The sequence below is a fragment of the Sphaeramia orbicularis genome, chromosome 22 (genome assembly GCF_902148855.1).
Source record: "Sphaeramia orbicularis chromosome 22, fSphaOr1.1, whole genome shotgun sequence".
In the NCBI taxonomy this organism is placed as follows: domain Eukaryota; kingdom Metazoa; phylum Chordata; class Actinopteri; order Kurtiformes; family Apogonidae; genus Sphaeramia; species Sphaeramia orbicularis.
The window spans coordinates 37208040-37226814 of NC_043978.1; the positions used below are offsets into that span (position 1 = coordinate 37208040).

General features: G+C 36.3%; 1 protein-coding gene across 3 annotated transcripts in view; it reads left to right on the top strand.

Moving 5' to 3' along the window:
- Positions 1 to 18775, top strand: part of nkx2.4a (NK2 homeobox 4a) — a 52034-nt gene that overhangs the window by 20370 nt on the left and 12889 nt on the right. The window lies entirely within an intron of this gene.

The window sequence follows — 18775 nt, forward strand, 5'->3', positions numbered from 1 at the left end:
CAATGATCAATTATTACACCTGTCAGTCATGTCTTTAACCCCACCCTTTCACCTGTGATTAGATATAAACCTACGTCTCAGACTCAATTTTCTACTGCCCTGAACATGAACATTTTCCACAAACACACATGGGTTTTTTTTGTGTGCTTTTTTTCTACATGGATTTAGTCATTTTAGTACCATGACATGCTTCCTCATATACCTATGTTCCACTAAACCAGCTGACACTCTTTTGCAAAGGCACTGTTACAGCAACCTGCAGTCAGCAATGCTCAAGAACTAGCTTAAATACAAGAATAATTTTTACCACACTCCCAAAGGTGAGGAAAGGGGTATTGTTTTTAGTTTGGTTTGTTTGTTTATTAACACTCTAGCAGCAAAACTATTGGTTGAATTCATACCAAATTGGGTTTATACATTGCCAGTGATCCAGAACAGATGTCATTACATTTTGGGAAAAGTAGGTCAAAGTTTAAATTTTTTAAGAATTTTTAAAATCTTTTTTTTCTCCCCATTTACTCATAATGGGTGAAATTTCAAATGTCTGTAGCAGCAAAACTATTTTTCGAATTCATACCAAATTGGGTTTATAGATTGTCAGTGACCAAGAATAAATGTGGTTACATTTTGGGAAAAGTAGGTCAGAGTTAAATTTTTTTTTAATGAATTTTTAAAATCTTTTTTTTTCTCCCATTTACTTAGAATGGGCAAAATTTCAAATGTCTACAAAAACATCGATTTTGTTTCAGTTTACTTCAAACTCGGCACATATATAGAAGCAACTGATATGCTGACATCACCTCACACATAGATAGGTTGACATGAGCCGGATCGATGCCAAAATAAGCTACAATCCATGCGAGGGGTGGGGTTTGTTGTGCCTGGCACCACTTGTTACCTCCGTTTTAGAATGATAATGGAGGGTGCCAGATGTGTCAACAGCACTGGCACAATAAAAAGTGAGGAGTCTGGTTGTGTGAGACTGACCTTTTGCTATACTTAATTCCCTGATACCCAGGTGGGTGACAGATCTCAAGCCAATTGAATATCCTGGAATTGATCTGCAAGACAGGGTATTTATACCAGAGCATTTCAGTCAACTTGCATCATTACATGAAATATATTGTATAAATTATATATACACATGGTGTCTGTCAGTCTTTCTACAGCATATCTTTATATAAAATTCATTTTACAATATCAAGGTTTTGGTGTTCATATTACCAAAGATCTGACACCTGTTCACAGACAAGGTAAGATACTCTATACAGCAAATAGGGAAGGCATGAACACTTGCAGCTGTGTGAATCCATGCTGCTTATGCTCTCAATAAAAACTTCAGCATTTGGCAAAACTGCTCTAAAGCAATTTAGCTTTGTGCACCTGACTGACTACCTTTGATGTCCAGCTGCTTTCAAGGTTATTGAAATAAATGTGATGATAAATTGGACCCTTGGTTGCTCTGAATTATTTTTTTCTCTCCAGAATTTGGAAATAAAAAGAGTTAAGGCTTTAAATATAAACTTGACTCTGATAATACAACAGCTAAATATATACTCACCCGCTATATTTGGGTGCTTTTAAAGATGTTGGGTGATTCTTTAAGTCATGGAAAGCTCATTCAAGGCATCATTTACAGAAATCTATGTCGTCATATTTCATTGGAGGACAATATCAAGTGTCCAGGATCCCTCTGAGGGTTGATTCCTACCATTTTCAAGAAGTGAGAATTGAGAAATTTCAAGGACGTTTCTTTGGATCCTTTACACTTTTTAAGCTCTCACAATCCTCTGTGCAAGTCCTTTAAAAACACTACTCATGAAGAAGAATAAAGACCTGGTTGCATCAATAATATGATTAGCATTTAATTATGTTATTGTAATTAATCATGATTAATCACAAAGCAGAGCATATTTACTCATATTACATAACAAATTTCATCCATGAAAGCAGTTCACTGTGCTCAGAAATGAATAGAACATAGACAGGCCAATAACATCATAAAAAATACATTGACAAGAAGCACACAATAGATAAAATCATGATAAAAGAGTAATACAATTCAGAAATTCAGAAATGTGAAATGTATGGTATAAGAGGTGTGACGCAAAACTGGTTAAAAAGTTATTTACAAAATAGGTCTCAGTATGTATCAATTGGAAATACAAATTCACAACTTAGAAAAGTAACATGTGGGGTCCCACAAGGTTCAGTTCTGGGACCCAAGTTATTTATACTTTATCTAAATGATATTTTTATGGCATCTAGTAAGTTAAAATTTACAATATTTGCAGATGATACTAATTTGCTTTATTCGGGAGTAAATATGAAACAGATATTAGAAACTGTGGAAAAGGAATTGAGCAAATTAAAAAAAATGGTTTGATGTAAATAAGTTATCACTTAATGAAGATAAAACAAAATTATGGTTTTTGGTGGTGCTAGGGGAAGTGATGATATAAAACTGAAAATTAATGAAACTGAAATTGAAAGGGTGTATGAAACAAAATTTTTGGAAGTGATTATTGACCATAAACTCTGTTGGAAACCACAAATAGAATATATCAAACGCAAAATGTCCAAAGCTGTTGCAATGCTTTATAAAACTCGAGACTTGTTAAGCAAAAAAATGTTTGCATATGTTGTATTGTTCACTTGTAATGCCATATATGTCATACTGTGTGGAAATATGGGGCAATGTGTATAAGACTAATTTAGACCCAATAATTTAACTCCAAAAAAAAGCTATTAGAGTCCTAAACAAAGCTGGTTATCTCCAATCAAGTAATCCACTTTTTGTAGAATCTGGTTTACTAAAATTTCTTGACATTGTATATTTAAAAACAATGGAATTTACGTTTCGCGTTAAAAGTAAACACCTTCCTTTTTGTATTCAGAAATTTTTTAAGTTAAGAGAAGGACATTATAATTTAAGAGGGATGTTTGTGTTTGAAAAATGTAAAGTAAGAACAAATGTTAAATATCACAGTGTTTCAGTTATTGGTGTCAAGCTATGGAACGAACTGAAGGATGAAGTGAAATTGTGTAGCTCACTGTTGAGTTTCAAAAAGAATTTAATTGGTCAAATTATGAAGGGCTATGAAAGTAATATGATTACAAAATATCTTATTACACTGAATGTAGTATAATTTAAGTTTAAGTATTTATCTGCTGCAACTTAAGGTGTGGACATGGACTAAGGATGTAAATAGGAGAAGCAGAAATAAGCCTCCGGCTTCAGCTTCTTCCTTTTTCAGTTACAAAATGTGTTAATTTTATGCTTGTTTGTTTTTTTTTAATATGTAGGTGTTTTGTTGTTTTTTTTTAATATGTACGTGTTTTGTATTTTGTATTTAACTGAAATAAACATTCATTCATTCATTCATTCATTCAAATTGTTCAAATTTACAGAACAATACTCTTGACTTAAATAAAAATAAAGTATGAATTAATTAAGCATTCATTCATAGGCACATGAAAAGAGAAGTATTTTTAATTGGATTTAAAAAAAAAAAAAAATCTACAGTGTGGGTAAAGCTTGTTCCATGTAGTAGAACATATGAATCAGGGCTGCACAATATTGGAAAAAACTGAAATTGTGATTTTTTTTAAAACTCTGCGATATATATTGCTATATGAAAAAATACTCAGGAGTATATAAAAGGTGTGTGGTGCCGATATAAAAGGTAAAAAAAATTAGTCATGTTTCCTCTAGTTGTGGCAACAATTCCAAGGCACTATTGACACAGAACACGTGTTTCAATATCATCTTTCTTGTAGCTGAAATAATTCCAGATAATTGACGTTGCTTTTCTTTTTGGCACCAAGTCTTCGTTTACGGCGATTTTCTCTTGTTTGTTGCTCATTTTTCAATGTTGTTATCAGCGACTCACTCAAAACTGATTAAGAAAGATTGTGATTGGTGGATTGCTGCATGCAGTGTGTGTCAGGTACCCTTGAAATTAGATGAGAACACACTGAGTTCATTTGTCTCCTACATTGCAGGATCTGCGATGTGACTATTGCATACACGTACATCACGATGACGATGCTCAAATGATATATTGCGCAGCTCTAATATGAATTGTTGTCTAAATAAATGTATTGAATGGAAAGAAGGGACAACCAAGGAAGAACCTTTGACTTAGGCAGAGGGTCTTGACAGGATGATTTTCTTTGTGGTGAATCAAAACTCGGATACTTCTTTAATCTTCCTTTGAGATATTTATTCATCAGATCTGGAAGACCTTGTTACATGCAAACACAAAAGCCGTCTCAACTTGAGTTCTTTGTTCTATCACCTTATATAGGGTCTTGGCTTCTTTCCACCATAACTTCGGGTCCTAAAGGTCCCAACATCTCCTTGTGAACCCCATAGTCCAAACATCTAGAACCCATACATTAACTCACATTTTTTGTAATATTTACCTTTTCTATATGACCTCTAAAGGACATTATTTATACCTTACACTTCAGGTCCACCCTTACAGGTCTATACCATCACCAATTAAATGCTAAAATGCAGAACAGGTATAATATAAAAATACAAGTCTGTACTAGTCTTGATGGTCAAAATGTGGAAATTCGTTTTCCTGACTCGCACATGCCCTATCTGGTCGTGAGAACACTTCAACACTTCATTTCAATACTGTACACACTCAATACTGTGACCTGGAAGGTTGAAAAAACTGCTTATGACTGAAGGGTCGCCAGTTCGATTCCCTGGTCCAGTAGAGAAATTATTGGCTGATGTGCCCTTGAGCAAGACAATTTGCTCCCCAGGTGCCTGACATGGCAGCCTGCTGCTCCTAGCCCACAGTGTGTGATGTTTCAGCTACTGATCCCACCACATGAGGGTGAATGTCAGTGTGTGTTGTATGTTAAATATACTGACAAATGAAGATGACCTTATTTGAGGAAATCTGCACTTTTGGCTTCACTGTTCGTCCACATCTATTGAAAAAACTGCTGATGCTGGGAGGCAGAAAGATTCAGGTACATTCACATCAGTCTCAAGTCCTCTTCCTTCTGAGCGGAAGAATGTAACTTCTTTTGCCCATTTGGACTCCATAAAGATCATATCATCCCCAATGTGGATATCAGAATCCACACGGTCACAGACACTGATGCAGACTTAACAGATTTAATTTTTCCCTACACCAGTACACAGTCACCAGAAGCAGTCTCCGGAGAGAAAGGAAGACCAGAAGCCAGAATACACAAGTACAATGCTTCTCATAATTTTCATAGAAATGCTGTCTTGCAGAATTTGAAGTCCAGACACAAAAGCTTCAATGTCAGAATATTTCTGTCTCAGAATTAATCGAATCAAACACCTCATCAGAGAAAATGGGAACTTTCCTAGCTGCAGCACTGAAAGCAACTGGTTCAACCGGCTTTTATTTATTTATTTTTCTAAAAGAATATTTTACAGAGACCATCATCTTAACCAGTAGCATTAGCTGAAATCAGTTTTAGAGGCAGTTTTTACTCCACACTTACCAACATGAGTGGAAACCTCAGGTGGAATGCTGTCTTTAAACTGTTCTGGCACAATCTGATCACACAGACCTTGAGAGTCTGTAAGCTCTACAGCCGAATACCACCACTGAAATGTTTAGTTAAGTTGCTTGCATATTCAAAATATCACTGATTGTCAGACATCCTCCTCTGAACCATTGCTAATGGGCCTCCAGTAACAACTCACAGGCTTTTAATACTGCCCCTTTAAAGGTGGGGCAGGAGACCCTGGAAAAACAGTTTGAGCAAGCTACATTTTGAAAATACACATTTTAAAAGTCTAAACCCCTTTCTTCAGACTTTACCCTGAAGCCACACCTCCAGAGTACAAGAACGCGCAATGGTTGTTCCCGGGGGTTCACGCGTGCTGCGCATCATCAGTTCGCTAACCTTTGCTAACTTTTTCTCATGGCTCATTCACAGGTAAGAAAATACCTGACATCATAATGAACCTGAGCAACAAATATATTATTATTTCAAGTTATATTTATCAGTATATTAGATTAGAAGTTGGACTTTTCACTTATTATTTTGATACATGTTCTAAGTAATCTCAGCCTAGTAAGAACAGCTGATTGCAGTAAGACTGATGTCAGGCTAGCAGCCCACTAAAGTTTGTTGGTTTGTTTACATCTCGCTACCACAATTCCTTGCATTCGGGCAGGCCATGTCCACGGGAAACTGCAGCTTTTCCTATCTGATCTGTCTCTTTGTCATTTTCCAAAAAAAGTGCTCCGTAAACACGGAGTTGTTTCAGGAAATATCCGCGTCCCCATGAAACGCAGCATTAGCCTGGTAAAAAAATTGCTACAGCATTACTAACATAGCAGCCTTTTTCTTGGCAGTAGACTTCTCAAATTCAATTTTTTGTTTTTGACCCCTTGTTGGCACATTTTCTGCCATAATGTTCCTAATGTACGACTGTTTGCCGTATTTTAATTTAGTGTGCTAGCTAATATAGCTAGCCAAGCTCTGGCTCTGGCTTCATTTCCTGTACCAGTGCTCCAAGCCTCTGAGAACACGCAATTTGTGTACAAAAAGGGGTACGCACAGAGGGGGGAAGGACAAATGGCAGTTGAGTTTGATAGACATATCATCATTCAATCATTTTGATGGGTCAGTTAAAATAATTAGATGGTGTTTTTTCAGTCCTGTCCATTCCGTAGGTGACTAAAATTTTTTATTTTTGTGTTAGAGCATTTAAGTAATTGGTTGCATTTGTGATGTGAAGGGGATTTTAAGCAGTATAGTAAAAAATGGTCCAGGAAAACATCTCCTATCCCACCTTTAACAGCAGGATATTTCTGTCCATACACTGAGCACTGAATAAACATAAACCTTCAATGTAACTGATTGGGCCCAGGCTAGCCTCTCCTGATGGGAACCCATTCAAAAGGGGAGAAAAAAAGTATCTGGGTCTCTCAAACTGGTATCACACATTTTATATTACAAAATCACAACTTCACCAACCTGGTGAAACGGATGCAAAAGACTCATCTAAACACTCAGCATTATCAGACAACTTACTTGCCCTAATTAGGTCAAAAGTACACTGCTGTAGCTCTAGCTCTTTTCTTTTTCAAATTCTGTCCTCTACATTTCTATTCTATCCCTCTTCATGTGCTCTAATAGTTTTTTTTTTCTGGTCAGAGGTTAAACCTACTGCAGGAGATACCACAGCTCATAGATATAAAAGAAAGACAGGAAATCTCCATTCCCTTGCAGAGTGGAAGTTCTTACCAAGGTCGCCGCCATCTCTGTACTTAGTAACTACACAATGAGACCCACTGTATACTGTATACAAACAAGCTTCAGAGATGAGACTAGCAATGATTGTGACCCAGCTTACATGAGGACTGGTGAGGAGATCCAAATATCCAAGTCAATACAACACTGAATAAAAATGTAAGTTAATGAAATTTTAAAAGATGATACATTTATACAAATAAAAAAATTAACGCCTTAAAACTCTTTTCCCAATATACAGCAGATGACACACAAACATCAGAAAACCTTGGACATTCCAAAGAAAACAGAGAAGACAAAAAAAACAAACAAAAAACAACACAAATAAGCAAATAAGAGAGTGTCTGGGCAAGTTTATACTGTAGTTGCTAATAGGCTATATAGTGTAATTAAGAATATACATAGTGACATTTATTCCAGATGGATTCAGCCATCACTCCTGTCCAGTCCTGACACTAGTGTAAGAAGTAGACCTATTGTACTGTCTAAGAAAAGAAGGATATGACATTATCAAAAAGTCATTTATAAAACTCCAAATCAGCTAATTTAGAGCTCTGGATTGGTTTTACAGTGATTGCACACTGGGAGACCATTCTGACTCACTCGTAGCGAGATAGTAGCTTTACACCAACACCTGAAGCAAGCATACTTCCCTCCATCTCTTATTATATATTGATGCTACAGCTCTACCTGCAACCACTGTCAGATGCAAACCAAGCCTCAACGCCCCTTTAATTAAAATCGTTTAACTCCTCTCCAAATTTTTGCTACAGTCTGGCTCAAGTGTTTTTTATTAGCTCCTGAAACAAGTTTACTTTGGTGTGTTGCATCTCTTAATCCATTAAGACCCGAACATCCACCCGCGACCAAAACCATCAGCTGATGTGAAATGTTCAATCCCTGTTGATTCACTAATCCTATCAATCCACGTAAATAATTGGGGCAAAATGCAGTTAGTCGTCTTTTTTTAGTCATCAGATATGACCCATTTGGACGTTCAGAGGCTCCATAGTGAACGTGGAAACACTGTCATCTTCTACAACATTGATAAAACCCATGGAGTTGGATCAATGACAGTGGTTGGAGACACTTAGTTTACGTTCGGTTATTGATACATTTTGTTGAGAAAGCCACGTTTTCAGTTTCTGATACAATAACCCTCAGCTTTAATGTGAGATTTTATGAACATCTGATCGGTAAATTAAATATGGAAAAATACCTGATTTTTAATGAAGAAACACAAAATACAGAGGATAATATTATAATAAGTGGTGATAAGTGACGAGAGAAATTTAACTAGAGAGAAAAATTCATTTGCGAACAGAAACAAAAGTAGCACTGGGTTTTTATGGATTAATTCTTGAATTTCATATTTTGACCTAAGACTATGTCTTGGAAACTTTAGCCAACCAGCATTTTTGACCTGATTTTTCTTTATCTGTGACTCACACATGGTAAAATTTCAATACTTTTATTCTGGAAGCATTTCACTCGTAGACCAGTATATTTGTACCTTATAGGGAACGCTCAGATCAGTTACATTTCGTCTGACAATACAATATTATCACTTGACAAAGAAAACAGTCTGGCTCCAACTGGGTAAAGCATGTGCGTGCATTGTGTAACAAATATTGATAGCACTCGTATTTTGATGCCGAGGGAGCCAAATTCATGGGGCTAATTGTCAAAATACCTCTTCCCGCTCAAGCACTGCATGACTTGAGGGCACTTGTTTGCCTCTTCTGCTCTGATGATACAATAACTCCAAACAAGTTTGCAGCCTCAGGAGTGACGGCTCTCATATGTGTTCCTGGTCTTGTACTTCCTTTTATCACTGTGAGAGCCAAGAGGATACTCTCAGCAGCACTACTGTGATCTAATAGTGGATTTTTCTCTTTTCACACTAATGGCGTACAACATGTGTGCTGTTTGAGGTTAAAATATGTTACTTGAAAGGTCATAGAGACATAGAGTTTCCTACTATGCAGCCTCACGCCTGTGTTATAGAGTGTCTGTGCCCCATGGTAAAAGGCCATTCCCTGACCTCATGTGCTCTAAAGAAACTACTGTCAAACCTCTGCAGAGCCACAGTTTATCCGTTTGTGTCACTGGCTAATAAGAGCTTTAAAAAATCAGCAGTAAATAAAACGGTGGCGGGCAGTCAGGGCTGTGTTGATCCAAGTTGAGCATTAGCATTTCTACACCATGTTAATGGCTGACCCTGTATTCCCCCAGTGAAGACTCGTGAGCGTGCCGGCTCACAGATAACAGCCTGGTTAATGACAGGGAATCCAACCAATCCCCCTGCTGTGTCTTGGGCTAATCTGCTTTGATCACCTTTGCTAACATCTCTATTATCAACAGATTTCAGTCATCAACATGGAATTACATTAATTCCACTTCCTTTGACCCAGGTGCACCAAGTACGGACATGGGTATGTGTTAACATGTGTATTCTCTCAGGAGAAACATAGAATGGAGCAGGTTATGAGGGTGAAGATTTGTAAATGCAATAAAATTCACTGGCCTGATATTATGCATTGTTTCTGTTTCTGAGATTCACCGTGTAGAGGCAACTCACTCACCTAGAGATCACCTGGTCCCTACATGGATAGGAAGATAAGACACTGCAACATCTCCCTCAGATCATTTAGTATTATTTGCGCATTCGGGGAAAGATGCAGAGCAGGAAATCTGTGAATGTGTGGCAGGCGGGCACAGACACGTCTCTAGTGGCTGTGGGAGAGCGTACCATGAATAAATTTAGCACTGTCCCCAGGAGATTGCCTTCAATCACGAAGCATAAGGTGTCAATGCTGCGCCCTGTGTGCATGGAGCACCAAATTACCTTCCACCAGATTGCTGAGCAGGGTCTAATAGGAATGGGGAAGGGACTGAAGAGGACGACTGCTAATTAATCTGGCCAAAGTCAGAACCTGTGTCCTGGGCTTGCTGGTCAAGTTGAGGCCAGGGATACATGTTCTGTTAAATTAGCTTGTGTTTCACAGACTGTGGACAGAAAAGTAGAGAGGAAATTACATGTGCAAGGATAATCTTTAAAAAGAAAACCACTATATCTGTATCTACATCTACATCTGCATCTATATCTATAACTATATCTATATCTAAACCTATATCTATATCTATATCTACTGTATATGAGTGATGTTTAAACTGGGAACACTAAACAAAACAAATCTGTGTATTATCTAACCTAATACAAATGTTTGACAGTGTAGTTGACAGAGCAAATATTTATAACCTTTGTTATGCAGTGTGAAAACTCTAAAGCTCCAGGGATGTGAATCCATAATAACCAAAACATTTTATGCAGCGTAACCCCGGCAAATGTTCCCAGTAAATCCTATGGTGTATGAACCATAACATTAAAGGCCATATCCAGTATTCAGCACAAGCTGAAATATTAACATCTCAATTTACATACAAATGCCCATGCATCTAAAAGCAAAAACTCTTTACCAAGCCATTTTCCCATTTTGAATAATAGGTGGTTTTCCGAGATCCAGTTGATTGACTAAACAAAGACATGACTAGTGCATTAAAGCAATTGTTTATTGCCACTGTATCGTGGTGTATGTATAATTTTGCTGTAAATGGTTATTAACTGATACAGAAACCATGTATTTGTATAATAGCTGGTAATCATTCTATCTCAGGATGTGTTTTTCCCTCATACACAGGGTTAAAGAATTAGAGTGTAGTCAATTACATTTAGCAGGTCACAGAAATTGATTTACTGCCTAAGGAATGTTTTTTTCCTGTTGGGTTTCAGCTCTGTGGTGGCATTCTGCTCACATAATCAAGGATGAGCGTTGCCTGTCTACCCAATCTACTACTTGGTCCCACAGGGAAAAATGACTTGCAACAGGAGAACCTGCATGAATACTAATTTGTCTACTTGGCTTTAACAGCTTTTGCAAGCCAATCTCATAGGAATTTGTAGAATATGATGCCTTTCCATCTTTCCATATTAATTACCCTAGCTGAAAATAGGGATAGCAAGAGATGGGGACAGGGGAAGAGAGTGACAGAGACAAAGTGTGTGACAGAGAGAGAGAATCATGGGAATAACTCTAAGCAGGGACTCTCTGCTCTCCATCCTAAATGCGGTTAATTATAATGTGATTTGAAGCATCTCGAGCAGGAATCTGGCAATCTGCATTTGGAGCTCTATGACCATGGCTCCAGTTCAGGTCTCTTCATTATGGCTCAGCAGAGTCAGTCCTCCTAGTTTCCACTGTCCAAGGATTACAAGGATGGACGAGATGCAGAAAGAAAATGAAGACAAACTGGTTATCCTAACACTAAGCATGAATAGAGGAGATTCCTCAGATCTTACTTGTTTAATTTGTTCAGTTCAGCAGATGCAAATGATGCCTATTAAATCATTAATGCCTTAAAATACTTGTTTTACTTTGACAGTATTCCACTGAGTAAACACTGAAGTAAACCAGTCTCTCTCAGGACGATTTACTGTCTTTGTAAAACTACAGTTGCACAGATCACACAAAATGGTTTGTGTGTAATAGTACAAAGATAACAAGTAAAATTTACAACATTGTGGTAATGAATCATAAACTAGTGTTAGCATGAATTATTCTAAATATTCACAAGCCCTAAGGATAGACATTAGACTATCAAAAATGTGTGTACAATAATGTTTAATATTTCTCATTTATTACATTTTAATCAACATTTCCCCCTCCTCTCATTGTTCAAATGTATAGTATAAATGTGCTTAAACAGCTTATGTTACATTGTGATAATGATGGACAAAAATGTAATAAAATCACTTTACAGTCAATAGTATAACTTACAGTATAATAGAGTGATAAATACAATTGAAAAAAAAGTTTTGCATGATTGTGTGTTAATGTAACATTGATATAGCAGAATTTGTACTTTTCATTAGGTCTGTCACATTCTTTAAACTATGCCATCATGTATATTTTGTAATAAGCTGCTTGCTGTTCTTTTAAATTTGAAGCCAAATTGGAAAGGATGGTACATGAAACCTCTCCTCTCATGTACCTCTCTTTCCAAAGTGTGTGAAGGAGAGGTATCGCAGGTCTTTCCTTCCTGCAGCTGTCAGCCTCCACAACAGAAACTGCTCCAAATAATCCTTTACTTTACTGCTTTTAACCTGGAATTTCCTGGAATCTTATCTTATCTTATCTTATCTTATCTTATCTTATCTTATCTTATCTTATCTTATCTTATCTTATCTTATCTTATCTTATCTTATCTTATCTTATCTTATCTTATCTTATTTTGGTGTGGTTCAACTTTTATGATATACTGTATGACTCACTTTCCCTCTATAGAGTAAATAGTGGTATTTGTATGTGCAAATTACATAGAATACATATTTCAGCTGAAGTTTACACCATAGGAAATTATATGAAAAATAAGGAATGCTTTCACTTTTTGATTCCGTTAAGACAAACGATGACACAAACTAATAGAGTTTGGCTTAGTTTACGACAATGTATTACTCTGCACTTTTTATGTTTATCTTACTTTCAAAGAGTAAATGCCAATCATGCCAACCAAATGGAAAGACAAGTTTGGGTGAAAACAACAGAGAGGAGATTGTTCCAAGAATAATAACAGCATTATCATAAAGGAACTGGGAGTTTTATCTTGGTTCCAACAAGACTGGACAATGTGGTATATGGTTTACAATACCATACTGCAAAAATATGATCTCGTAATCAAAAAATGAAAGCCCTATGAACATGTAGCAGCAGTCCATAAAGACATGGTATCCAGCTGTAGATGGGAGCTGCTCACTGCTTTTATATACCGTCCACTGAAATCCTCCCTAAAGCATCACCATAATAAGGGTTTTAGGCGTCCATGCTGAACAGATTTTCACTTGGCCCTTTGTGTCAGAGAATCTCACCTGGTCTTTGGAGTGGGGACAGAGGGGAGCAAACCTTCCTGCCCCGACTGGAGAGACAGCCTTTCTCTGTAAGCCACTCTCATTCACAGACATCATTCATGTGCAAATCATCCTTGGACCTATTGTTCACCCACTGCGCTTTCAGATACTTTCTAAATCAAGTGATAAATGTAATGGCAGGGTTGAAGATATGTTCCATATAGTAAAATGGAATAAAACAACTTATCAGATGTTCAAAGAAGAACATATATATTACACAAATACAGCTATAACACTAGTCATCTTAATGTTTCTGCCATTTACTTTCCATGTATAAATGATTATCAATGTACAACCATATTTAGATATATTTTTCAGCATCCAGTCTGACATTGATAACTTTTACCATTTTGAAGTGTCACTGAGCTTAAAGGATACTTGAATGTATATTTTGCTTAAGATTTCTAATGTAATAGACCTAAAAGAGTAGTGAAAAAAACATGTGCAGTTTACATCTTTCTTTTGCTGAATCATGTACTAAATTACCGGTCATAAGAGAGATGGGTATGCATACAATAGGATCTCTTCATACGCACACTTCACAACCACATAGAAAACAAACAAAAGAGGACATATCTCTACCAAGGACACAGATGTTTACCTATGCTCTACTTTACAATATTAGATGAAGTGAATATTATTCAGGTTTTGCCCCATTTGGTGTATTGGCTCGTCCTTGGCCCATACCCTATCCTTCAACCAAGTTTCATTAAAATTGGAGCAGTAGGTTTTGCAAAATAGTATTGAGAACAACTTCAATAACTTGTGCTTGTCCTGTAAGAAATAATAAAATTATATCTTTTACATTAAAACATAAAAAATGCAGTATTGTGATGAGTGAAAAAAGGTTGTATTCTTCGTACTTTATTTACTCAAGTCTTTTCAACCAGAAAATGTTGCAGAAAAATAATTGGTAGCATCCTGCTGGTTGTAGAAAATGTTTGGCTTGTCCATGACCACCAGCGTAAAGGGCATGATTTTATATCACAAAGGGTTAATTCTTAATCACAGACTCAGTTTGTCACATTGAGGCTTCTTTCTTTAACTGAAGTATTGGACAAGTGGTTTGCTGAGATGTTAGGGAGGAACTAAAGAATTCAACTTAGAATTCATCCCAGTCATCCAGTCCACCTCCAAGTGGTCGATATAATAACCAGCGTGTGGGACTAAGTTAATGACTGAGGTGAAAGCCCTAAATCTTACTCCTTATGTGGCCATAAAACAATGGCACTAAATACAGGGGGTTGTACAGTTGAAACATCATAGAAACACTCATTTAGTGAGACAAATGCTACCCATATTGATATAATTTTCATATTGGGATACTTAGAACATATTTACATATATATAGACTCTATGCTAATCAATGGCCATCAAATGAGGTCTAGCTGCTGATGAATAGCTGAAATTCATGATTCAGCTGTACAACATAGAACATAAAACAGAAACCTTGGAGACACAGTTCAATTAAGCTTTGCAAACTGAATAAATTGTTTTTGTTTCAATATTCAAGGACAAATTCACTAATCCCAGCCAAAATAAACATTTTACCAAGAACTCTGTTGATCAGTGGAAAAGATTGTTTAACTCTATATAATGGTGCCTGATCTCTTTGAAAAAGCCCAAGCTCTTGTAATCAAAAGCACAGCCTTTTGTCTGTTTACCACACATACCAAAGAAGCTGCCGAAGAGGCCACATCAGAATGAATGAATATTTAATTGAGGCCTATTGAGGCAGAAGATCAAAATGACCTTGCTTTAAATGATTATTCACTGATAAAAATAAAAGTAGGGTAGGGGAGAATGGAAGGCGAACACTCGAGAGCCTCGGTTTGTCCAGCATGCAAGAATATATTACACAGATATATGAGAGTGAAACCACAGCTTTGTTCATGAATGTGTTTAACTTTGCCACTTGCTTTCATCAGTGTGCCTCACCACTTAGTCAATACATTAAATTCTTATTTTAAAAAGTACACCGAGGCAGAGAGAATTGACAGACTATTGAAAAAAAAAAAAAAAAAAAAAAAATGGACATTGACCATTGTGGACAGATAAATCTATTCCCTTCCCTTCTCCTAAAGTGCCAGTGTCTAGGATGAACAATCTATTTACATGCATGAATTGAAACACCAATCAGAGAATAGTACTGAAAAGAACCCTTCTTATTGTCAGAACAAAAAGCACACTACTCTGGCTAGTGAGAGAGCAAGACCCTCCTCTCAACCTTGAAGAAACTCACAGCATCCAGTGTGGAGTGGAGAAAAGGCTGAACCAACAGTGACAGAACATTAATACTTTGAAACTTTGTACTTAATAACACGCCAGAAGAAATAAATACAGGCTTTTATTGTCCATACACTTTCAAGAGAAACAATACATAGTTCCAAAGTAATTATTTATTATCAAATCTATGTGGCAAGTGTGAGTCATTCTGGGGTGCAGAGGATTCTTGACAAAGAAAAAACAATCAAAAACACTTCTGTTGAGGGAGGTGGCAGACAGACGGATGTTGGCAAAGCTGACATTCATCATGGACAACCCCTCCCACCCCCTGCACCGCTGTAGAGGCCCTGAGTAGCCCCTTTAACACCAGACTTTTACATCCCCTGTGCAAGAAGGAGCACTTCTACAGGTCACTCCTCCCCACGGCCATCAGACAATATAACAGATCACAGTAACCCCCCCTCCCCCATATCAGACCATGTACAGGTACAACCATGATAATGTAAATATGTCAAAAATATTTAATTAATTTTTTTTTTTTTTTTAAATTCAAATTCTTTATTTATATAAATACCACACTTAATATTTCTTTATTTATATTTTTCATTTTCACTCATGTGGTTTTTCTGTCTTTTCTATGTGCGATTGCTGCTGCTGCTGCTGTTAACTGTGAAATTTCCCCATGGTGGGATATATAGTCTTATCTTATAGCCACACAATACATTTACATTTAAATGATAGAGAGTGAATGTCCATTCAGGGAACTGTATGGGAAATTAAATGATATATATTGAAGTCCTTAAGTGCACTGGGCGTAAAAGAGAGTGTTATTATGTTATATAGGGTTGGAAATACTATAGGTATATTCTTACGACACAATATATAATACATGTAGTAGTAATAACAAAAATGATCGTAATATATAACATCTTGACCTCTGGGATGATGATATAGACCTCCATAGGTGCAAGAATATGCATAGAATGAATTCCCACAAAAAGCTATAAATAAAATAGTTACTCTGTGATATGGTTAAGTTCATTTTATTAGAATGCAGATTCCAGCTACTGCTGAAGGCTAAGGAATTACAGAATAGTATATCAAATGAAATATTAAAAGCCCCAAATGTTGTATCAGTTGTAATGTTCACTGATCTGAATTGTCAAGCTAAGCTGTTTCTGATAAAACATTTTCTTTTAGCTAATGCAGCTGTTAACCCCCAGCAACTTTGACCAAAACATTCCACAATAAAAGAGGATAAAAGATTATCTGAAATGAAATGATTTAACTCTGTCAATGCTGCTCCGCATATGTTTTGTTTAGTGTTCTTTCGTCTGACAATTGTGCCTTTTATTTTCTATAAAAATGGAAAATACTCTTCCAGTTGCTTTATACTTTGGTTTCACATTGAATGAATAATTTGAATGTTATACTTTATCTGCCTCATTATTATGAGCAAGGACAGTTGTGTCCTGATTTGTGATACCTTGACATTCGATAAAGAGTTAAAACCTTGAGTGTTTCATTGTATGAACACACAACAAAGGGAGTTCACATCCACCATATATTTTATTGTTGATTCCAATGTCATTGTTAATTTTTGTGTCAATCTCAGCAAAAAATCATATTATAAAAGTTTTACAAATAAAAAACTTTTTATGAGAGCACTATGTTAACCTGAAGAGGACCTGAGATTCAGACTTTGTGGATTACCTTTACATGCCATTTATCTTTTGAAAATTCAGCACAGCTACAGTATCAACATACATCGCTGATACAGCTCAACCCCAGGCTTAATTAACATTAAGAGTTCAAGAGTACAGGCTTGTATGAGTCCATTGTCACAAAAAAAAGATGCAATGAATTAACCTTGTCCAATAATTTCTGAAAAGAAAATCTCACTATTGAAGCTAAATATACACCAGACATTATTCTACTCCTGTACATGATCCTTTTCAATCAGTTTCATCTCCAACACCACCGCTTACTGGTTGTGAGAAAGCACGTTTTAAAGCAATTTGCCATTTTAGACCTCATCCATCAAACTCAAATGAGTGTTAAGGCAGAAATATACAATATAAGGTTAGTTTTATGAAACAAAACTGATAAACTAGATTTTTATTTGATCACGTTAATCCAGAAAGACCCAGTGCTACTTTTGTGCCAGTTCCCAAATGAATGTTCATCTATTTCTTTCTTAACTGATGCATCACCAAATTTTTTTAAATATTATCTTCTGAATTTTGCATTTTTTGGTGTAAATCATGTATTTTCCTATGTTTACTTCATAGATCATGTACATGTTCATTAAAAACTCAGCGTAAATTCAAAGTGAATTATATCAAAACAGAGAAAAATTAAGAAAAAGTTACTTTTTCACCAAAAGTATTGCTAACTGAAAGTAAAAACAAGTGTCTCCATCCACTGTCATTGATCCAACTCTATGGGTTTTACTGGTGAATCAGTGCTGTAGAAGATGACGGCGTTTCCATGGTAAATATGGAGCCTCTGAACGACCAAATGGGTCATATCTGATGTACATGAAAAGACGACAAACTGTATTTTACACCAATTATTTACATGGATTGATAGGATTAATGGATCAACAGGGATTAAATAGTTGATATATGTAGATAGTTTGTGTTACCGGTGGATGTTTGGGTCTCTATGGGTTAAAGAAGTCTGCATATAATTGATTTTTTTGTCAAAAATGTTACAGTCTCTTAGATTATAATTTTTATTTACATAAAATGTATAGATGAGGAGGCATTATATACAGTAGTTCTTGTCACAAAGAAATAAAGGAATAAATATATTTAGTTGGACCCATTTGGCAAAACCACACGTGTCTGTAAAAGAACAGCTCTGTCTAATGTCAAAGCAAAAATGACTCATGGTAATAAAGTTAAATGTGAGACCCTGTTTGGATGACTCCCTTTAATTATAACATTTCCTTCTGTCAGTCTGACTGGGTCCACTGTAAAAAGAATAAGCTGAATGCCACCACCACCATCTCTTTGCTGTGAAACCTGAAAAGTTCTTTTTAAAACTGTTATTGTGTTAGTACACATTAGTACAATATAACTCCACTTCCACCATGAGCTGTCGCACACAAGTATCTGTTGACATGCTCCTTAACATGGATATTATGTTAGGGAGCCTTTTAGCAAACTCCAAATTATTCTGCCACAGTCCCTTTCTGTGGTGGGTCAGGGCTGTCTGAAGCCATTATTGGTAATGAATGTGGAGTCCTACTTTAAAAGGTTCAGGCATTGAAAGTCACCTAAAGCTGACTAATGGAATCCTACTGACACTGAA